The 9,673-nt window shown below is 38.3% G+C and overlaps 1 pseudogene; it reads left to right on the top strand.

Annotated features, from left to right (window-relative positions):
- Positions 1 to 3,969: 3,969 nt before the first annotated feature.
- On the top strand, positions 3,970 to 4,089 carry LOC120585596 (uncharacterized; annotated as a pseudogene).
- The last annotated feature ends 5,584 nt before the right edge of the window (positions 4,090 to 9,673 follow it).

Raw genomic sequence — 9,673 nt, 5'->3', positions numbered from 1 at the left:
AAATTCAGCAAAGTTGCAGGATATGAAATCACTACACAAAAATCTGTTGCATTTCTAAACACCAATAATGATGTATAAGAAAAAAATTAAGAAAGTAATTTCATTTATAATTCCATCACAAAGAATTCAATACCTAGGAATAAATTTAACCAAGAAAGTGAAATAATTGTATATTAAAAAGTATAAGACATTAATGAAAGAAATAGAAGAAGACACAATTAATTGAAAGATATTCTCTGCTAATGGACTGGAATAATTCATATTGTTAAAATGTCTGTACTACCCAAAGCAATATACAGATGCAATATAATCTTTACCAAATGTTGGCAAGGATGTTGAGAAAAGGAAACCCTCATGAACTGTTGGTGGAAGTGTAAATTGGTGCAGCCACTGTGGAAAACAGTATAGGATGTCTCACGAGATTAAAAATAGATATAAAATTAAAAATAAGATATAACCCAGCAATTCTACTTCTGGGTATTCATACAAAGAAAATGAAAACACTAATTCTAAAGGATAGCTACACCCCTATGTTCATTGCAGCATTATTTACAATAACCAAGATATGGAAACAGCCTAAGTGTCCATCGATGAATGAAGGGATAAAGATGTGGTGTATATGCATGAAGTGGAATATTATTCAACCATAAAAAAGAATGAAATCTTCACATTTGTGACAACGTGGATGGACCTCGAGGGCATTATGCTAAGTGAATAAGTCAGACAGAGAAAGACAAATACGGTATGATCTCTCTTATATGTGGAATCCAATCAATCAATCAATTAATCAGCCAATGGATCAATTGGGAATAATTTCAAAAGTAGAATTCTGGGCAGTGAATGACACAGTAACAGCAGCAGCCTTTCGTGGGGGAATGGACAGTATCCTAGACCAGGGACACTGAGTATGCCAGGACAGATGCAGATAAATTAATAGTTTTGTTGATAGGCTAAAGAAGGACGGCCCTCCTTTTTTTTCCCTCTATGTTTTGTGTTTTATTCCAACACCAGTAGGAAGAGAAAAATTGAAATTGTTCACCATGCTTTGCTGCTGATTTCCAGACTTCTAAATACACTTAATTAAAGCCTTTCCCATGAGTAAGAATTTCATTTTAATGTGAATGCTGACATACTGAGTGGAGTTTATACTTTGATTTCAAAGTCTGAAGAAAAATGTCTCATACAAACCATTAGTTCTGTAAGAAAGGACATACCCAGTGCTGAGCAATTTCATGAATCATTGGTCTCTGCTGTCGCCCATGAGAACGTATTTTAGATTATGTCTAAAACACCGCTTTGTGGCATTCTAGTTCTGTTGTATGCCTACGGGGAAACATTACATGAAATATCTTAACATATGCAAAGAAAACATTGGGAAATCACTTTAAGAAGAACACAAATGCAAAATTAGTGAACAGTTTTTATTCTGAAAAAAAAAAGAAAGTTATCAAAAATGTCAATCTCATCTTTACCGTAGAATAAAACTTCAATATACTGGAAAGGTAAACTCAAATTTCAGTATCATTCTTCATTTGATTAACATGGTAAATATTATGAGTAGTCTGCATCTCATGTCGTTTGAGTGAATTATGATGCCAATTAGTCTAGAAATTACAAAAATTCGGTATACTAATGAATTCTTAAATCCTGTTTCTTAAATAGTTAAGTACAGAATGTGAATTTTATTTTGCTTTCTCACTTTTCCTAGGCCCCAGGTCATTTGAAATCCACCTTTACAGCCACCTATGCCATCCTTCTTCTTTACTGTTTGCTAACTTCATGCACGTAACGTTTTGCATACCAAATTTTCAGCAAACCGTTGCCATGGAAAATGTTTGGAGAACACAGGGTCAATTCAAACTTTCCAGCTTCTGTTCCCTAAGTCAGTTACCAGCCTGAGAAGTTAGTTTTCCCCTCCTTCCTTCATTGATCATCAATTCATTCATTCAAAAAAATATCGATTCGTAGTGTGGTCATACTAGAAATACAGAAGAAAACCAGATAGCAGAGGCCCCTGGCCTAGTGAACCTATTGTTTACTGGAGGAAATAAACGTATAACTAATAATTTCAAGCGTGATGAGCGCTAATGGATGGGGAGACACGAGGTTTTGCGGAAAGACGAGGGTGGCCTGTGAAACCAGAAGAAAGATGGAGACAATCAAATGACAGAAACGTAAGCTTCGTCCATAAGCTTTGTTCGTTATTTTCAAACATCACTTTTAACATTCTTGGCTGATAAATGCACTTGTATAATTTTAGGTATCGTGGATGTTCAGCCTGAGAAGATTAATAACCTAGGTTCGTGGAGCAAAAATCACCCTGATTTATATGTAATTATAGCATATTCAGTTCAGTCTGATGATGAAACTTTATCTACAGTTGTCCAAACATTTTGAGTCTAGAAATTGCTGTAGCTATCCAAACAAATCATTTCTGATTTTTATGCGGTAAATCTAACGACAACTTGAGAACTAACTTCTAAATGAATAATGTCAGAAGATGTATCAATGTTTCTAATTTGTGCCCTTTTTGTTTCATTTTGCAGATAAACAGTTTCAATGGAGATGATGAACGCACTGCGACAAGCTGCTTTTACTTAGCAGGAGGAATGGAAAGCGTGCTTTTAGAGCCAGTGGATTGGCAAATGAAGTCAAGATTTTAAAAGGTCTGGCTGTTACCTGACTGATTTAAAGGTATAGAAATCTAGAATTTGGAAGACTTACTTTTAAACTATTTTTTTTTTTAAATGAAATAACTGTATGGCGAGGCTTGATAGCTTCCCTGTAATCAGAATCAAGGTATTTTACACTGTTCCATGTCACAAGAAAATTCTCCATGTGACCCCTGCTTAATGAGTAGAATTAGATAAAATTAGTTCACATTTTAATGAACTCATGTGGATAGCTGGATCTCTGATACATGATATAAGAAATCATTTTTGAATTTATTCCAAGAAGACCTCAGTTTACTGAATCGCCGTGCTACTGCTTTTCCTGGTATATTTACTAAAAGTATATCGTTAAGATCCAGCAAAAATATTATAAATTGGGATGGATTTTTAGTGCATTTCAATTACTAGAGAGCTCAGTTCTTTTACCTCTCCTTAGTTGTTTACTACCTGGATAGTAATTTCTGTATATGAAATAATTAAACATTTTTAGTTAACTAAAGTTGATGCGTGTGTGTGTGTGTGTGTGTGTGTGTACACTGTATTTGTGATTAGGGAACAGTCACAAGGATTACACAGCGTGCAGTTAACAAAAAATAGAGATTCATTATCTTGGTAGAATCAAATGACGTCAGAGCTGTCTGAGGCGGAGGAAATGGAATCTGACATTGCTAGTTAGAAACTGACCAATAGAGGGCGCAGCATGCCGATGATGAAGTGGGAAAGAAACGTAAGTGGCCTGATTACTTATTTATTTATCTCACGACCATTTAGTTGTTGAGAATCTGTTATGAGCCAAGCACTTCTCGTGGAACCTGAAGACACAAAGACAAATCTGTCTCATGAGCTCGGCCCCTCGCCCTGGACACCAACTCGCTTCTAGTCAACCCCCTCCCCTTCATAAAAACATTATAAATACGCCAGCGAAGAAACCGAAAACAAAATAAGGTTTGGAAAATTAATTTGGAAAATCTTTAAAGAAATCAAACGAAAAGACAAATAGATGATCGAGAGGGGAGGTACTTGGAAAGCCCATTCAAGGGCTGCACCGTGTGAATGCTGTGAGTTTCCGAAGGACAGAGCCTAGAAAAGATAGAAGGAGGAATCACAGAGGTGGTTTTCTCAGATAAAGAACCCGAAGTTCTCTCCGGAAAGACCCAGCATGCACCCAAGATAATGGATTCAATTAAGATATCATTGAGAAGTTGGAAACAACATTTAGGAACAAACTTATGGCTCTAATCACTCAGCGAAAAGAGAAGAACTAAAGAAACACACTTGTAATATTAAGAGTAAGACTTGCGATGGCCACGCCACCCTGAACAAACCGGATCCCGTCTGATCTCGGAAGCTAAGCAGGGTCGGGCCTGGTGAGTACTTGGATGGGAGACCACTTAGGAAGACTCAGGTGCTGTAGGCGTAAAAAATAAATAAATAAGGGATTGTAAGCTGTAAGCTGACAAGGTCCTTGCAATCTGTGAGGTCAACCAAGGGTTGCTTGGTCAAAAAGTGAACTTTCTGGTTCAGAAGTCTCAGCGGCAATGTCGGAAGGTAGATGGATGGATTCATGTGTTCAATATTCTGAATGAAAATGAAATTTAACCTAGAGCTTTATATTTACTGAAAGTATTAATTGAGCAGAGGATAGAATAAAGATTTGGGGATTGCATAAACTTACTTAATGTGCTACGCATACACTGTCCTTTACAATGCAGCTGTAGCGTAGGCGCCACACAGACGAGCCAGCTGACCGAGACCGAGGAAGAAGTTGAGATGCGGAGACTCGGTCAAGGAGGGCATCGAAGGGAATCCCCGGATGACAGCATTAAAGGCAGAGCGCAGCATGACCGCTGGGGCCGAAGCACAGAGAGAGGCCCCAGCCAGGGTTTCCATCTGCTCATCAGCGTGTAGGTCTATGTCAGTTAGAGCCTCACCACTGGGCCATCCTTGCCCCCAAATGACCAGACGAGCGCACGCGAAGCCAGTGGATCTGCCTTTCAGTGATGAGATGCAAAGATGATGTTGTTTGGATCAGACGAGAAGACCATGAAAATCACTCCTATCGTCTCACCCCTGTCTTGGCCGGAGACTTCGGATTCTTGCAGATGGCAACTGAGAAAAACAAATGCATTTAACCTAATACAAGGAATTGTCCTACATGTGGCACATGTTCCTATTTGCCTTCAGTGCTCCTGAAAAATATGTAAGAAGCTGGTCACAGCGATGCCCCAGGAGAGGGACAGAGGGTGGCTGAAGGAAACGTGTACGAGAGAATTACTTTTCACTCACCATCGTCACTTTTGAATTTTGCACCAAGAGCAGGAATTATTTAGATGGATGGCAAAATAAAGTGATGATGACAAAATGCATCCTCCCTGCAGAACCTTCGGTCTTGCTAAATGTCTCTTTGAGCCGTTCAGAGCTCAGCGCGGGGCAGCTGTAACTAAGACCCCCAACGCGGGTGGCTTTAAACTGTAGAAGTTTACTTTCTCATTGCTCTGGAGGCCGGAAGTCCAAAATCAAGTTGTCGAGAGGGCCAGGGCTCTCTGAAGCCTCCAGGGGAGGGTCCCCCTCGGCCTTTTCCAGCATCCGGAGGTGGCCGTCAATCACTGCCTTACTGTGGCTGACAGCGGCGTCACAACAGAACCTTCTGTCCTCACTTGGCGTTTTCCCCGTGTGTCTCTGTCCCTGTGTCTTCTCTTCTGGGAAAGACACCAGTCATTTAGGGCTAAGGGTCCATCCCATTCACCTCAGCTTAACTAATTACTTCTGCAGTGACCTTTGTTGGCAAATATGGTCAATTTTAAGGTAGCTGGATTTAGGATTTCAACATTTGTTTATGGGGACACAATTCAACCCACAATGACGCATCATGGCACTTATATAAATCCTTAGGTTCAAGGGCCTTTAGGAATCTGAGCTCACCAAATAATTGCCATTTTACAATTAAATTTCTCCCTTTGTCACTACTCTCTGTAACCCAAGCAGAATCATACTACTTAATTATAAAATAATTGATGAAATTTTTGCAAGTGGTGTGTTTGAAGAGTACGTGTGTGTGTGTGTGTGTGTGTATGTGTGTGTGTGAGTGATCGGTCTTAGCAATATAGTTTAAAAGGATGGGCGGGTCACATTTTTATTGACAGACCAGTCCCCAATGCCTGGACACATGAACGCCCTGCAGCCCCATCCAGGAGAGGGCTGCGGGGTCCGGTTTGCGAGCGTCGGTGAGAGGGCCGCGCCTGCTGAGTCGCTGTCCTGCCCCACGAAGGCAGAGCTGGCCCCTCGGATCCCACAGGCTGCAGGGCAAATGTCCCTTGCCCCTTCTCTCCTGTCAGCTTGGGCGACTCTTGGTGTATTGACAGTGGCTTTTGCTTCGCACGGAGTGTAAGCTCACGGAGGGGATACTAAGTCTTACTTTTGTTTAACTCAAAATCGATGATGCCCAGCGTGAATAAATGCCCGTTTAGTGAGAAAATTAGTCTCTTAGAGTTACGCTCTGGAGTCTAAAAAATTAGGCTTAATATCAGAGCAAGATAGTTGGCCACCCTCCAACTGGTCCCCTCGATCTGTACACTTTTGTGTGTCACCGAGATTCAGTGTCCCCAACCCTTGTCTTAACTCTCAGTACTCTGCTTCCATGATGTTTCCCCCTTCTGGGAATTTCTGTTAATTAGGGTAAATGTATAAAGGAGGGAAACAGCAATAGGTAGCTAAATATTAACAGGTTTCCTCATTAAAAGATAAGGGTGTAATTTAAGCAATAAAGTTATCACAACTTACTTGCCTTATCAAGGAATATCTGTGATTAGAATGCTATTTTTCCCCCCTATGATTACTATCAAAAAAACCCCTAAGGCCTGAATTTTCTTTGAAGATTTTTATATTTATCTTTAATTACATATGAGTCCTTAAAAATACATCAGTAATTTTAAATTGTGGTTTTTAAGAAATTCAGATAATTTCACAATGTTATTAGATGTAAAAACAGTTATGATGTATTATAATTTAGAATTGTTTTATACCTCTCGTACATATTCTTTTAAGTCAGTGATCTAGCCAATCAAATTTTATTAAACTCCTACTAAGCATACCGTGTATTTTTGTAAGAAATACACAGATGAATAAGACACAGTTACCGACTTCACAAAACTGTAATTCATAGTCGAAATTATAGTCATATAATATTTTACCAATCCAATATTGATAGAAAGGAACATAATTTATAGATGGTCTTGACTGTATGTACAAGCTTAGAATATTTGTTACCCCAGGTTTCAAGAACTGGTGTTAAGTGTTTTCAGTGCAAAGACTTTATTTAAATAGAAGTTTCTATTTTTTTTAAAAAACAAAGTATCGATTACTCTGCTCTGTTTAGACAATTCCACTAAGTCACAGCTACCTCCGCTTCCCCATGTGTAGCAATAGGTAGCTAAATACCATGTGTTTGGGTAGAGACAAGAACTCTTGTCACTTGTTGTTGAGTGGAGACCATCCAGGAAAAAAAGTCTAACACTCTGTTTTGCTAGTGCTGCTTCTTATCTAAAAAGTATCCATGGAATATGAAATCTGGGAAAATTATCACCCAGTTTTCCTTTCTAGAGGTATGTTCTAAATGATAGGATTCAGAATATTTTATATCCATGAGGTTTGCTGACATTATCATTTATTTGATCTAGAATCTGTATTTTCTCTCTAAAGAAAACATAGTAAGTAGCACAGTATATATTCACGTTAAGTAAGTAGCATATATTTGTGCTACTTAACACCAAAGCTCAGATTGATGCTTTAAGATTATTTTCTGAGCAGATACTTATAGTTTAAGTAATTTGGCTGTATTTCACCAGTATTATTGCAAGGTGGTCAGACACTGGCTGGTCTCCAGCACAGTGCTCAGTTTTTTGGTTCCATTGGGATACTAGTCTGAAAGTCACCATTTCCTTATATTCCAAAGATAGAAGCAAATTAATCAAACGAAAATATTTTAAAAACCAGCTCTATTCTCTCTCAACCATTAATTCGCTTCTACCTAAAATTACTTCCTGGAAGTGATTTTTATTTTTCTTGGAAACTCTTTATGTATATATCCACACTAGTACAGAGCTAACTGTTCCTTCTAGATATAATGCATTTTCTATTTGAAGAATTGGTTTTATTTTCATATGTCACTCAAAGGTTTATTTCTCCTAGATATGCATTTTTCCTGTGCATTTGAGCATCACTGGGAGATAAATTCTACTCTTGATAATGGTAGCCTGGTCACTGAGTCACAGAAAGCTATTATTCCTACAATTTTTCAATAGTGAGTAGATTTTGTGGAGACATTTTAAGATGTAAGTATACTGTTTTTCTGTACTCAAACTAAACTCCCCTGGTCGTAGAAATCAACCAGTGAAGCGTACTGCTGACTTTTCAGAATTCATGTATATATAATCCATTAAGTTATTACATACAACACTCATCAGAAAAGCATACTGTGAAATGTTTTTAACTCTCAGCGTACTGTGAAATGTTTTTAACTCCGTACGGCTTCATGATTTAGCATCTTTATTGCCCTCTGGTGGTGGGTTCTATGAACTGTTTACTTAGAAGTCTGATGGAATTATTTTTGAGGAGCTAAGTAGATATTCAGCTCCTTAGTATAGGCCAAAGAGGACGTGATGGGAAACACTCAGATTTATTGAAATGATTAAAAAGGTGAATATTTTGACAATTTTCAAGGATATGAAATAGTCTCTTTTCGTGAATCATGTTTCATGGAAAGAAGACATAGTCTTTGTTTGCCTTGGAATAAAAGAAAAATAATTTAAGATTTTCTTCATTTGGACCAAATGCCTTCTCTAAAAATATAGAGTTAACCTAGTGGTTAGATTTTCCAAAAGAGTTTTTGAAAAATGAAAAACAAATAATTTCAAATTATAACTTTATTTTACCTTAAATTTCAGAATTTATATCTATATTGACTTAAATATAGATATAAATTATAACTGTAGTTTCAGGTGATTTCGCCCTTTATATTTGCTTCCTCTCGTCAACAAATAAAATACATGTTGAGTGCCTAATATGAGTTAGAGACTCTGTATGAAACTGTGATGCTGGGAAAGCTTGATTTTGACTTGATTTTGGCAGAAGGGATTGCCACCCGTGTGTTGATGGATTTTCCAGGGGGTGTGGAAGATAGTGGATGGGAAGAGGTCAGGCTTGTCTCTGTGCTCCCCAAATGTTCTCTTACAACTGTCAGCCTCCAGTATGAGAAGTAACTTCCTGTCGGAAAAGGTTTTGAGACACTAAAAGTTTTTCATTAAAATGCAAGTAATTTCAAAGTCTGTAAAATATAGAGCGCTTTACACCTTCTTTATAAGCTGAATATCAACAGAGCAGACTACAGTTCTATGCACGTGTATGGGCATGAGTGCCTACATGTTTGTGTGCTGCGTGTATGTGTGTGCGTGTGTTTGTCTGCGTGTGTGCAGGCCTACCAAAGATACCAAAGAGACCCTTGACAGGGAAGAGCAGCGGTCTATGAGAGAGGAAAGAGTATATGAGACAAACTTCACCTACTTAATTTACCCCTGGCCTGGCGGTAGTCTTATTTTCCATCATCCTTTGCTAATCTTTTTGCTAAACACCCAGCATTCCTAGGTTCCTCTATAAGTCTCACAAGCTCATCAACATCTCATAAGCAAGGGATGGAACTTGAAATTTTGCTCATTTAGCTTTCCTTCCCTTCAGAGTTCTTCTTGAGCTATGTGGTGGGGTAGATGCTCTGGTGAAAATCTGTATCCATTTATTAAATAGAAAATACTCTTACTGTTTAAACAAACAGACAAACAATGTCCTGAGCCAATGGCAGGGCACCTCCCAGTGTGCACATAACAGAGATACTTTGGGGCTGGCAGGTCTTTTAATATCCCCTTAAATCAGAATGCAAAGCTATTGAACACTTCTAGGACCAACTTATAGAAATAAAATGTGGGAAGAGTTATCTTGGGTTCTGTCATGGT

The sequence above is a fragment of the Pteropus medius genome, unplaced genomic scaffold, assembly GCF_902729225.1.
Source record: "Pteropus medius unplaced genomic scaffold, Ma_sr-lr_union100, whole genome shotgun sequence".
NCBI lineage: Eukaryota > Metazoa > Chordata > Mammalia > Chiroptera > Pteropodidae > Pteropus > Pteropus medius.
This window is presented reverse-complemented; position numbering and strand designations above follow the sequence as displayed.